The 13,008-nt window shown below is 38.4% G+C and overlaps 1 protein-coding gene across 5 annotated transcripts in view; it reads right to left on the bottom strand.

The window, feature by feature from the left end:
- FMN2 (formin 2) overlaps positions 1-12,683 on the bottom strand; it is a 166,608-nt gene extending 153,925 nt beyond the window's left edge. For all 5 annotated transcript variants that reach the window (XM_017736388.1, XM_017736386.1, XM_017736387.1 and 2 more), the window contains exon 1: positions 12,619-12,683. The gene's annotated coding sequence lies outside the window, so the exon portion shown is untranslated. The remainder of the gene's footprint in view (positions 1-12,618) is intronic.
- Between the last annotated feature and the right edge of the window lie 325 nt (positions 12,684-13,008).

Raw genomic sequence — 13,008 nt, forward strand, 5'->3', positions numbered from 1 at the left:
TTCCTGCTTTTGGGTTCTGCTATCCTACTTAGTTTCTACTTTGTTTTAGTATTTGACCTCTTGCATCATTATTATGTATTTGGAAAAGGCTTTTGAAAGAGCATATAATTTCAGTCCAGTTGAAGATACACAGAAAGAATTACTTAAGGCACAGTTTGAGAGAACCATAGTAGTAGAATAATACCCTGATGGGTATTTTCACTGACTAGAACTGACAAGGATCTAAGCCTTGATTACAACTGGAGTACTTGTATCTTCCAACCTCACTTAAAAACTCTTTTCCCACTAAAACCTGCCAGAAATTAACATACTGCAGGAGTAATATAAAGATACAATGGCCTGAATGTGTAACAGAAGTGTAGAACTACTTTAATGTTCTAAAACACTTTCTTTCCTTCCTTCTCTGTAAACTTGCCTGGCAGAACCCATACACTTTCATTACAACTACTGATAACTCACCAGCAGTGATTACTCTGCAAATTGTTTTGCAAAACCAAGCCATTGACACAGGTAGGCTTGTAAGAAAATCAAGTTAAAGATCAATCTTAATTTTTAAATTAGAAACTAGAAACTTAGAATAGTTTTAATCACGTAGGTGCATTATTTCCTAGAAGTCTTCACAGAGCACATCCTGATGAGTCAGTTCTTCAAAAAAAACCCACATAATGTAGAGCCATAGATATTTCCAAAGTTTAAATATATTACATTTTTAAAAAAGTTAATGTTTTGGGGTCTGTTTTTTCTCAGTCAGTCTTTTAGCTTCTAAGGAAAAATATGTTATCAAAAAGAAATTCAGCAAGAAACCAGAACATTTTGGCATCAGTGTAAGCTACATTTTAAAAGCTAACAAAGTATTCAATATTCTCCACCAAAAAAAGACAGAATTTCAACAGACACTAAATGGGGAAAAGAAAAGGATTTAGGTGTTCAAGCAGGATATTTCATTTTTAAGAGTGATAGTAACTCATTCTGAGTTAGTATAACTTATTCTTAGCTTGGTATAAATTGTCAACAAGCTACTGAGGCTAATCAGGAAGCCTGCCTGCCTGCCTGCTTCAGTATTTGCAGTGCCCAGCCAGAACCACTGAGGTGTGAGATTGCAGGCATAGACCTGAGATCCTCCTCATCTCTCACTCTCTTCCAAAGCTGAGGATGTGCAAATGGCAACACACAGAGGAGAGTCAAAACTTACAACTCAAGATATATCATCTTTGTGCTCCCAGAGACCTTCATGTTAACATATTCCTGTTAAAAATGCAAGACCTGTTACAGAATTGTGATTATCTTCAAGATAGTTACCATTTCCTGCAGCCTCCCTGGAAGGGTGAGCAGATCCCCCAGCACTGCCTGCCTATCCCCTTGATCAGCTGGGAGGGGAAGGGCAGCACTGATTGCCCACACCTGGGTTCAGGACTCAGCCTCCTGGAGCGCAGCCAAGGCAGAGCACTGCCCTCCTGTTGGGTCAGGAGTGTTCCCTCCAATTCCTTACAAAAACGCTGGTGACCAGTTGGCATCCTGGTAGTTTGGACCTATGGCAAACACAGGCTGCCTGGAGGAAAAGAGGGGTACCTAGGGAAGCCTGCTCTGAAGAGACACATCTCTCTTGGGGTGGATGAGTTTTCACCATGATTTACTGGCTGTGATATTTCATTCGGTTCTCAATATTAGTTGTTGAGCAAGTCCCAGTAGAGTGGAGATAACACCCTGTTACTGCCTCAGGCTGTGCCTGCTGGAGGACAAGCCTTTGGGCAGGGTTAGGCTTCACCCATAGGACCCCAGGAAAGGGTTTAATCCACAGGAGTGCTGGCAAGACACAAAGGACCCAAAGCAGTTTCTCGGCAGTGATGCTGCACCATCACCACTGTGCAGCAAAGATGTGGAGGGCAAAGAATGAACTGTGCCACGTGTTCCCATAGCACCCTGCACAGTGGCTGAGGGACAGGCTCTGTACTCACAGCCAGCTCTTCCAGGAGCCCAAAGTGGCTGGTCAGGCTACAAACTTGGGCTCTTTGTCCTGTCACTTCCTGCTGGGACACTCAGTACGGAGGGTGATGAGGCTGCTGCAGTCAAGGGCAGGTGCTCTCCTGGGTTTAAGACACAACATGGCAGGCCAGGGTAGAGGCTGACTAGAGGGGGCTGAATCTCAATATCCAGGGACTCAGGCTTCACACAGAGGTGGGCTGAGGCTGGGGCAGCAGCAGCGTGAGAGCCTCAGCACTGTACTACAGGGCCCAGATGCCATGACAGTGCCCTCGGAGCTGGGCTCTGCTCCGCCAGCGCTGTATGCTCTCCACCCTCCTCTCACACCACTCCCTGAGAAGACATGGCTGCAGGGCATCTTCACATCTGCCATACACATGCTGCAGAGATTAATTTTAATGAGTTGCTAAATGAGCATGGGTTTGGTTTGGAGATAAAGGTACATAGAGTAACAGCAGGGTTTTAAAGTGCTCTGGTGTCGCATTACTTACTGGCATATGGCAATGCAGAGGGTGTGAAGAAAAACTTGTTTTAGCAGACCGAGATGTTCCACCCATCTATGTTACTAGAGCTTGAATTTTCATACTCATTCTTGTCAGCCCAGTGCTGGAACCTGGTCTCAGTTCCTGCTGTCCTGTGGCATCAAGAAGCCTTCCTTGGCCGCCATTTTGAGCACGATGTAAAATTTATCTTCTCAGAAGGCATCAGCTACCATTAAATATTCCCTTATATTGCTAAAGGCATGCTCCAAGCAGCTGAAAATTTTTTCCTGCCCCCACAGTCCCATCTCTTTCAGCCATAGGGAGAATTGTCTTTTAGGACTTGACAAGCTCTAGGCGTGACTGGCAAGGGACAAGTCAGAAGATCAGAAAATATGAAGTAAATTAAGAGACCATAGTGGCCAGGATTAAAGCTGGTCCTGCCCTTGCTTCATTTAGTTTCTAGTGGATATGAGATTCTGCTTTTTCTTTTATTACTTGTTTAAGCAGTATGAAATCATGCCGTATGCATTGTATTTATATTAAGTAGGGGTGATCCAGCTACTGGGAAACCTAGTTTACCCGTTGAAAGGCTTCCTTTAGGAAGGTTCAAGGAGCTTGAACCTAGCAAGCAATGATTCTAGGTGAGATTTGACTTGCTTAGGAACTTTTATTTAGTGCATGAAAAAATATTGACTAGGATTTTCAAATGCCTGCTACATCATGCTGAACTTTCTTTCTCATAATTTCTATCTAGTGAGAGTTATCATTTAAAATTAATGTATCTGAAAAAGCAGTGTCTCCAGCAATGCAATGTTTGCCAACTACATGCTGCAAAAGGCCACTGGCTAAGAGCCAAAATCTCTATGAAGCATTTAACCTCCTGAATTCTTCACCTAAATGCAATAATACATTTATGCATTGTGAAATAGAGCTTCTTTTTGTTTAAAAATATGACCAGCTCGACACAGCAAAACTCATACACATTCCAGTAAGTCGCTTTATTGTTTTCCCTTTGCATTTCCATATTCTTACTGCTTCTTTATTGTAAAATGTACTTTTCATCATAAATGCTCTACAGAACCTATCACAGTTACCCATGCAGGGGGAGTTGGCTGAACAGCTGCAGTCAAATCCCTGCCAGCATTCTGGAGATGTATGCATTACATTTCAGGGTTAGGTCACAGAAGGCTCCAAAAGTCCAGGCCTCTGCAAATCCTACAGCCAGATACTCCTGCATTTGGAGCACAGTGTACTACACTACTGCTGCATCCAAACCCAAGCAATGAGGAAGTCTGAAAATCTGGCTTGTTCCCTATTACCAACTGAAAAGTGAGGTATCTTGTGGCATAGCTTCCCCTCTTCCTTGAACAAAGTTTATTTCAGACAAATTCTATGTTGAATGCAGATTGCCAGCATCTATTTGTTAGTATGTGCCAAACAAATTCAATGCAACACAGTTTAGGCTACACCAAGAAAAAAATAATTAGCAAAATATCTGCTGACCAGACTGTCAAAGCACAGAAAAAACAGTTTCTACCATTTAAACCACTGTAAAGTACAATAAAAAAAATAGGAGTATCAGTCTTTTATTTCCTAACAAATGAAATTTAAGCAATAAGGTTATTTCTTCAGACATCATAATAGCTTTTGAACACAGTAGGAAACACCAACCAAACTTTTAAGATGGAAACCATTAAACCCCTGCAAAATTCACACATGTGCAGAATCACTATTTGCGTAGAGGGGGAAAGATAAGCAGAACTGGCTGTGTCAGTCGATCAAACAGGATTAACGTAGTTTAGGACAAGCCCCACCACAAGCAAGCATTTCATAGGAAAAACTGAGAGTGGACAAGATTTATTGTACTAGAGGATAGAGAAAGGAACAAAGAACACAAAACTGTAGGAAACTGGGCCTCCTCATTTTCATTCCTTAGAAAAGAACATATTCTGTTAAATCAAGCGGAAAATTACATATTGTCTTGTTGGTTTTCTTGGACAACTCCCAGAGTACTTAATGACAGGTTTGAAAAATGTAGACTTTGATCATATCACTGAACCTTTTTGCCTGCAGAGAGCCCAAAATGTCATGAAACAATGGCGTATTTTTGAGCCTAGTCCTTTTCTGCAGGAGACAAGAGATTAACGAAAGTACTTAGCACTCTAATTTTATCTTTTCTACTGCAGAAATTACCTACTAGTCTCAAGGAAAAATTGACAAAGATCAGTTTTTCCTGAGAGTCTTTAAAGTTTTTTAAAGATCTCAACCAATAACTTTGATTTAAAAATATGTGAAGAGAATAAATGATATTAATTTTTTACTCTCTTATTTTGGGCATCAGTTATTATTCTGTTGCATGTACATATGTGGATGTGTAAAATTTGTGTCAAATTAAAAAAAGAAAGCGTTTGATCAGCTTTCATTTTTTGTTGAAACACCAACCATTCTCCTGTCAATTGCCATTATGCTCTCCATAGAGGAAACAACCCTGGGGCAAACTCTCTCTGTAAAACACTCAGGGAGGTTTAAAAAATGTGATTATTTTGATTTTGTACTCATTTGTTGTATTGTTTCAAATACTTTTGGCAATTAGAAAGCAGGACAATGGACATCAGCTGGGCTAGAAGTCCACCTACACACAGTGCTTGCTAACACCCAAGCAGTCCTGGCTGCCTCACTAGGCTGAACTAGCTGTGGTGGAAATTAACTCATGGAGACGGCTGTAACTATGTGAAGTGGGCTCAAACCATAATTTATGTTTTATGTCAGTTAGACCTTAGCATGAGGGACCTAAAGCCTAATTAGCACAGTGAATTCCTACTGGTTTTGTGGTTAAAATGTCTTTCCTTTTGTCAGCTGAATGGCTATCATAATAAGCTGAGTTAAGGTCCTGATTGTCAATAAAGGAAGTATGTTGCAGATGAACAGGTGGCAAACTATTTAACTACAGTAAGACAGAAGAAACATAATAAATAACAGATAAATAACCCAGATGCCCAGACAAAGGTAATGAAATTCAATTAAGATGATGAGGTTTCTATATCAAAGGTATTATGACATGCATAGAAGCCACCACTACAGCTTTTGTAGGGCTAAATAAATAGAACAATTAGTGTGATCTAGTTAGGGAACTGAATGTTCATTCCATGAGCAATAGAAACTTAAAATTTTACCAGATCGCTGTTCTGCTCACTATACCCATTCCCAGTCTTTCAGTCTTATGCCGTCTTACTCAACTTCAACGTCTTCAACTGACCAAGTATCTAGTATCAACTGTCCTACTGTCTTTTTTGTCCCGAGCAACTCGTTTGACTTAGTCTCCACCACTGCTGTATAAAAGAATTTTTTTGTTTGATATCTTGTCTCATTTCCTGACTTATCCAAGGTAATCCACAGACCAAGAATATCCTCAATATGATGGGTGACCTGCTTCTAGATGAAAAATGGCACCTCTTTTCCTATGCTAATTTATCTTCATTAATTCCTTTTTCTGAAGCTGTTGATCATTTCAAACACTTTAATTGGTTTGCCAGTTTCTAATGCACCTCCCCTTGCAGTGCCATTTCTCCCTTCTGCTAACTAACCTCATTCTCTTCTACACATAACTGTCCTGTCCTTACATGGTGTATCATCACTCATTTTTTATCTTTTAATCCAAAGTCTTGTTAACTGTACCTAGAGGCACAGCTGTGACTATGATGGAAGGAGTCACTTCCAACTCTTGACAGATAGTCAGTAATGAGTGGAAGCATGTAGGACCAAGCATCACTTTCTTTCATGTATTACTGTGGATAAGGAATACAATGAAATTATCTCACCAGTTTACAGTTCAGACATTTTAATTGCTTTTACTTTTGCCTTCCATATCTTGGTTCTTGGATAACATTAGTAAATGTTAATGCCCATGTCTTTCAAATATTGTCAAGACATGACTGACAATGTAAAGGATGTTCTGTATTCATCATCTATTTTTTTCTATAATTTTTATACAATTTACTTTAGCTTTATGCAGCAGATTCATTTTCCCTTTGTGAATACCCTTAGTTGGATTCCAGTCTTCTGCAGTGTCACAATCCAAACAGAACTGATCAGAAAGAAAGGAAAGAATTAAATATTTGCCTCCCTATGTTTTTAGATAGAGTTTACACTGTGAAAAAATGTAGAAAAGAGATTAAGGAAATTTATATTTAATTACTGAAAATTTAGGTGTGAGAGAATTGCAAAGAGTGTAGGGAGTTATAATTGAGGGATGCTTGCTTGGTCAAGGTCTTAATTTCTCCTAAAACTGTAACATGGTCCACCACAGGGAAGTGGTTACAACAACAGGCCTATCAGAGCTCAGGAGGTGTTTGAACAATGCTCTCAGGAACATGGTGTGATTCTTGGGGTGTTCTGCTTAGGGCCAGGAGCTGGACTCAATGATCCTGATGGGTGCCTTCCAACTAAGCAAATTCTATGATTCTATGAAAATGTTGCAGCCTAGAGTGCTTTAGGAAATTAGTTATAGAACCTGAAGTAATACACAAGCATTAAGTTATGCAACAACTGGCAAGAAAAATTTCAAGCAAATGTTTTACTGTGATCTGTCCCCAACCTTGCCAATATCTTCATATTAAGAGCTTACATAAAATTATTTAGAAAGCAGAGTCCTTCCCAACATCCGAGTTGGTCAGTTTCACACATTAAATGACATTACTTTTCCGTTTCATTTGTGTTCAGGAAAGATGTTCAAGTAAACAAAATTTAAACACTCAGGAACAGCCCTAAATTAAACTTAGAGACATTTTGTGTGAACTGTCCATAGAGCAGCTCATCTTCTTGTATGTGTTTACAATAGGAAGGATAAAATATGCCCTAAGAGGTCTTACCTTTCAATTTTTTAAAATAATGTACTCAGCACCAAGGGAAAAACACCATCTGGGGAAAAAAACGATTAAATGTTCAATTAACAAAATTCTGATGGTCTTCCCTGAGCCAGATCACCTGGGGTGTTATTACAGGAGGTGTCTGCTTTACTAAAGTAGTGTTAGGCTACCTTAGCATAGTCTAAAGAAGAAAAAAAAGTCATAAGAAGACTTGTGACTTTTAAATAGGGTGTTTCCATTATAATCTGGTGCTTTAGTTGCTTCTGTGCCAGAAATCTGCCCAATATCCACAGATACTGAAATATTTCAGGATATATTACTGGAAAAATTAAAAAAAAAAAAGGGATTTGGATTGCAGATACATCTGGTTCAACAGCAAGCTTCTAGCAGTTGTCAGTATAGACAATGTTGTAGGAAACACTCTAACAGTAAGCAATGGGAAATTTAATTCCACAAGTCTGTCATTCCTATTAATGAATGTCCTTAGATAAGGGGGTTGGTTTGTTTGTTTTGACTGAGTCTCACAACTCCAAACAGTTGTGCTGGGTGCCTGGCTCAGGGTGTGCTATCATGTTAGCTGTGTTTTGTGCTCACAGACACGTCAGTCAAAGGTGGGACCAGTTGCACCAAACACTAAGCAAAGTGCTACAAGCACATCATTCCTACTCCAGAGAGCTGATAATCTAAGTAGACTCACATGGATAACCTCATTAACTCAATTACATTTATTCTCTTCCCCCTGCCTTTCACCGCTTTCGCTTTTGCATCACAGTGCAGCAAAGAGGTATTTGATAGACAAATACCAGTAGCCTTCTAGAAAATATGAACTAGAAATAGATTCTTAATGTGGAAAGGATAGACTCTTGGCCTGGTAAAATAAAGTGGTTGTTTCATGTTTACAGCAAGTATGTGTAAAGTGGGAAAAGAAAGAGTGCTAAATCTGTCAGTACTTTCAAATCAAAGGATAATAAGCTACACAAAAGCCCAGGACAGTACAGAGCATACGTGTCACTGACATGGGATGAATATGACATGAAATGCTCAATCACAATCTAGTGTTATAAAGAAGCTAAGGAAAGTAAAGGAAGAATTGGAAAAGGAAAACTGAAGACAGATGGAAGATCAGTCTTTTCTGTAATACATCATAAGGAAGAACTGCCTTGAACTCTCTGATTTCTGTGTGGCTTATCTGTGGGTGTAGAAATTAGCCTCATGTTTCTATTTCATCCAAATACATGAATTCTCAAGCTCTCAATGAATTCTCAAGCAAAGCAAAGAGCTTTTCTGCCTCACAGATACCAAAGTGCTGGACTTCTCTTGCACAATTGCAGAAACATATAATTACTCACGTTGATGTATTAAGCTTTCTTTTCAGCCGTTGCTGTTACCAGTACTACTTTTGTGGCAAGATGCTATAGCTCAATGTGAGTATGCGAAAGAGAAGGAAACTCATGACAGGACCAATATTGACACTAGGTTCTAATATAGATCAAGGGCTCACTGTGCTCTAAGGACCCTGTAAACATAGCAGAAGACAAAGTCTGGGGGTTTGGGGAGTCTGCTTGGTGATTTTTGTTGATTTTGATTTCATTTATTTATATTTTTATTTTTTATTTAATTTAGGGAACAAGACATCTACAGAAAAAGCAGAAATATGCAATATTAGAAAATGCACCTTATTTCAATCTTGTCAGATCATTACATCAGTCTGAGAAACAAGGAGAAAAGAATTTGACAGGATATTTACAGATCTTGCTTTCTTTCTGTTCCACTCCACTGAACTTACTATTATTCACTCCCATTAGGGACTATTCATGACACAATTGTTTTTCTTCTATCATTATGTCAATATCTGATTAGACACAAGCTTCTTATGTTCCTTCTAACTCAGTGTTAATATAAAATATATCAAGTGCCATAACAGGGTTCTAAGCAGTCCAAAGTTTCTGTGTGAAATTTTATATTAAGAGTCTGACATTACTCCCTCTGATGTGGAAATCCAGCTGTGTCCCAGAAAGGAAATCAGATGGCTTTCCATTAAACCACAGTTCTCAAGACTGTCTGCATAGGCAGGAATAAGTCAATTGGAAATAGCTGTGAATAAACATCTCTTTAGCAGTATGCAGGATATAAGATTTTTCTGATAATATAAGTCAGAAAATGTTCATATCTGTAATAATTCCTTTTAAAGATATAAAAAGCATAAAATATATACACTTTTCAAATTCAACTCCTATGGTCCTCAGCAGAGTTACAGTTCCTTAAACTGGCCTTAGCTCAAATAATGTATTAATAGGCTGCTTATGTTGCCAATTAAAGCCCTAACCGCATGGAGGATTTCAGGGAGACATTAAGGCAAAACCCACACCAAAGTTGTCTTTATTTATAAATATATATATATATATCTTGACACAGCTGCCTTGATCCCTCAATTAGGGTCTGCTCCAGATGTGTCCTAGAACCCTTGGTACTCCTGTTGTTGTAGCTTGAAATGAATAGATCCTGCCCACTGTTTTCTGAGGAAGGCATACAGATAAAAGACAGAAATATCTTGTTCATGACCTAGAAAACTATCTCTTACTCAAATATTAGCGTGCAGTATAGCTTATATTTCAAAGAGATAGAGTGTCAAGTTACTTAAAAATTCCTCTAATGATAGTGTCTGCTGTGAGTTATTATTCTATTTTGATTACATTTCATTCCACATTCTCCTCCAATTCTATCATGAAAATAAGTGCAGAGAAGAGAGTCTTGAAATATTTATAATGAGTATATTTAAAGGCAGCTTTAGAGAATGCAAATTTAAACTCTCCATTGAAATATAGCCTGTATATAAACTGCTGTGCTACAGAGTACAACACTGAAGAAAGTCATAAATTTCTGATAGAAAAGATATTAAAGACCCAGGCTGTTGGATGAAGCAGAGAAACCTCCAGATCAGAATGTAATGATTAAAGCATTGGAAAGAAACTGAATTTTCTTATGTACAATTGTGAAGACATTATAAGGAATTTAGTATAGGTAAGGATTAAAATTTTGAACATGTAAATATTTTTTGACTTCAGATCATGAGATAGAACAAATAATTCTCTTCTTCTGCTGCAAAATTAATTTACTAAAAAAAAAGGTAAGGAAGTTTGATCCAGGTCAGGAATGTGTGTACACATAAATCACAAAAATCATTGTATATGTTCAGTATGACAATAAACTTTGAAAACTGCCGAGTTTTGGGGTATTTTGAGTTCTTGCCATCTGCTGAATCAGACTGAGAAATCTTACAGATATTTTGTAAACACTAAGAATTTCAGTAACTAGAATTGATTACAAAGACTGTTTCATATCTACAGTAAGTTCTCACTACTTAAGCCTGGCACATCTAGATTTTTCTGTTATAGAGCCATTTGTATAAAGACTTAATGAAAAAACATTCTCTGACTTCTTTGTTAAAAAATTTCTTAATAAAACCTCAAAACAAGATGCTTTTGAATTCTTCTGTACTCTTGAGTGCAACTGGTTTCTACAGGCACACAGATATAACTTTGATTATGTGGTATTAGTTATTTCAGTGGTTTGTGGCTTTTTGCATATATATTACACCATTTCTTCTGCTAAAGAAATATCCACAGAAACTGGGTTTATATTGCCACCTCATTTATCATCTCAAACCAGATAAAACAGGTCTCATGTACTAAGCCGCCTACTTGGTTTGTTATTTTTAAACATGGGGGGTATAGCTTTTTGTCTGTGGTAAGATTTCCCCCTGCTTCTCACTCAACATCCCTAGACAACTCATAACTTCTTATCAGTTAAAAATGGTAAGATAATGATAGCAATTCAGCTTAGGGAAAACACTTGCAGATCCTGGAAGATTGAATACGAGCTGCTCTAATGCATCATTATCTGCTATTTATTTATTTAACACACTCATCATGTTTTTCTTTGAGGATTTTTCTTTAAAACAAAATCCACATCCAGCATAGATAGGACAAGCACAGTTTGGCACTACAACAAGGCTATTTTGAAAATATTAGTCTCCTTTGTCCAATTATTGACACCTATTTTTCTTAGCCGCCACGATACCGCCACTTAAAGGCATGGAGGAAAGAACTTTTTTGATGAAAGGAAAAAAAAAACCCCAAGCAATCCATCCATTCAGTCAGGTAGCCTGGGTCCCATAAATATAAGTCCAGTGTTATGCAGGCAGCCTGAAGACCCTGCCCTGTAGTTGCACTGGAACACAAATGCTGTCCTGCCAAAGCAGCGAACCTCCTGTGTGGTGGAGCTGCTTCTCTATCCTGTTCCTCTCCTCTTGTGCACATGCTGTAAGCAGGATGCAAAGCAAAGAGAAGAGAAACAAAGCACTACAGCTGTCATGTTCTGAAGCTACTGCTTGCTTCCATGTAGCCGAGAACACGCAAACAGTATCTGGTAACAATGAGAGAAGGTAGCTGGAGACTGGGGAGAAGGAGTTAATTACTGTTCCCTGTTTTTCTTTCAGTAAAGTAGTGTCTAAACACATACCCTATCTACATTGGCCATCCAGTGGTTAGTCTTAAAAAAGGCTTATTCCTAAACGACAGATAAAGTTTAGAGAACTCATCTGAATCTTTAATTATGATCGAAATTTTTACAATGATAACAAAAAAAGCTTTTCTCTTTTGGATGGGGAGCTTCATAGGGAGTTAGGTATTCAGTTACAGCTTTTCTGCTGTGCTTTTAGATCTTCCAATTTCTCTGAAAGTATGTGCATATGTCAAGTGTTATATTTTAAATATCTTTAGCTGCACTAACACCTTTGGAGGCAAATGCAAGTCTACAGCTGCTCCCAGTCCAGCCATCTCTGAGTGGCACAGTTTTCTGTCTTTGATACCACCCATGCGACACTCCAAATAAATCTCATTCACATGTGCATAGAGTTCGGTTTATCTCTTTCAGTCTTCTTTGCTAAAAATGCCCTTTACCCTTATGCACAGCTGGTTGCTGTGTGGCATTCCTTCTACTTAAAAGGTGGAAAACCTCTTAAGAGCCTAAGGCTGTTCAGAACTGCTCCCTGGAGTGGCTATAAGCTAAAGCCCCAAATTCAGCCTTCTATCCTGTGAGATAATTCCAATCTAATCCCAGAAAAGTTTCAGATACTGCCACCAATATGTGAGCCACTTAGCCTTGTGTCCAGCCAGAATCCTTATTTAGCAGGTCATTGTGTTTTTCTTCAGCTCTTAGACCATTTATTTCCCAAACATACCTTTAATAAAGGTAATAATAATAATAAAGTGGTCATAAGGCAGCCTTACCTTGTTTCCTGCCAAAATGTATTCTGATGTGAACTCAGCAAGTTCTACTTCTGCTCAGTAGAAACATTTCCACACAGACTATACTTATACGAGAGTCAGAATGTCTGGCTTTTTTGCTCTGGGCACCATTTCCAGTCACATGAACTGGGAACAGTTTGATTCAGATGTTAACAGCCACTGACATTTGCAGGAATGTTTAAAAAAATAAATCATAAATGCCTTAAGAAATTTCACTGCGTGAAAGACTTAGCACAAAAGTTATTGAAAGTGTGGTATGTGTTTTATTTGGAGGAACATAGGTGTTCATAGTAATATGTCACATAACTATATATTGTGTAGTGGGGCAAACCATATTGAATAAAGTTTTTTTTCCAAATTTTATGTCTTTAC

Source organism: Corvus brachyrhynchos, unplaced genomic scaffold (genome assembly GCF_000691975.1).
Source record: "Corvus brachyrhynchos isolate BGI_N302 unplaced genomic scaffold, ASM69197v1 scaffold595, whole genome shotgun sequence".
Taxonomy (NCBI): domain Eukaryota; kingdom Metazoa; phylum Chordata; class Aves; order Passeriformes; family Corvidae; genus Corvus; species Corvus brachyrhynchos.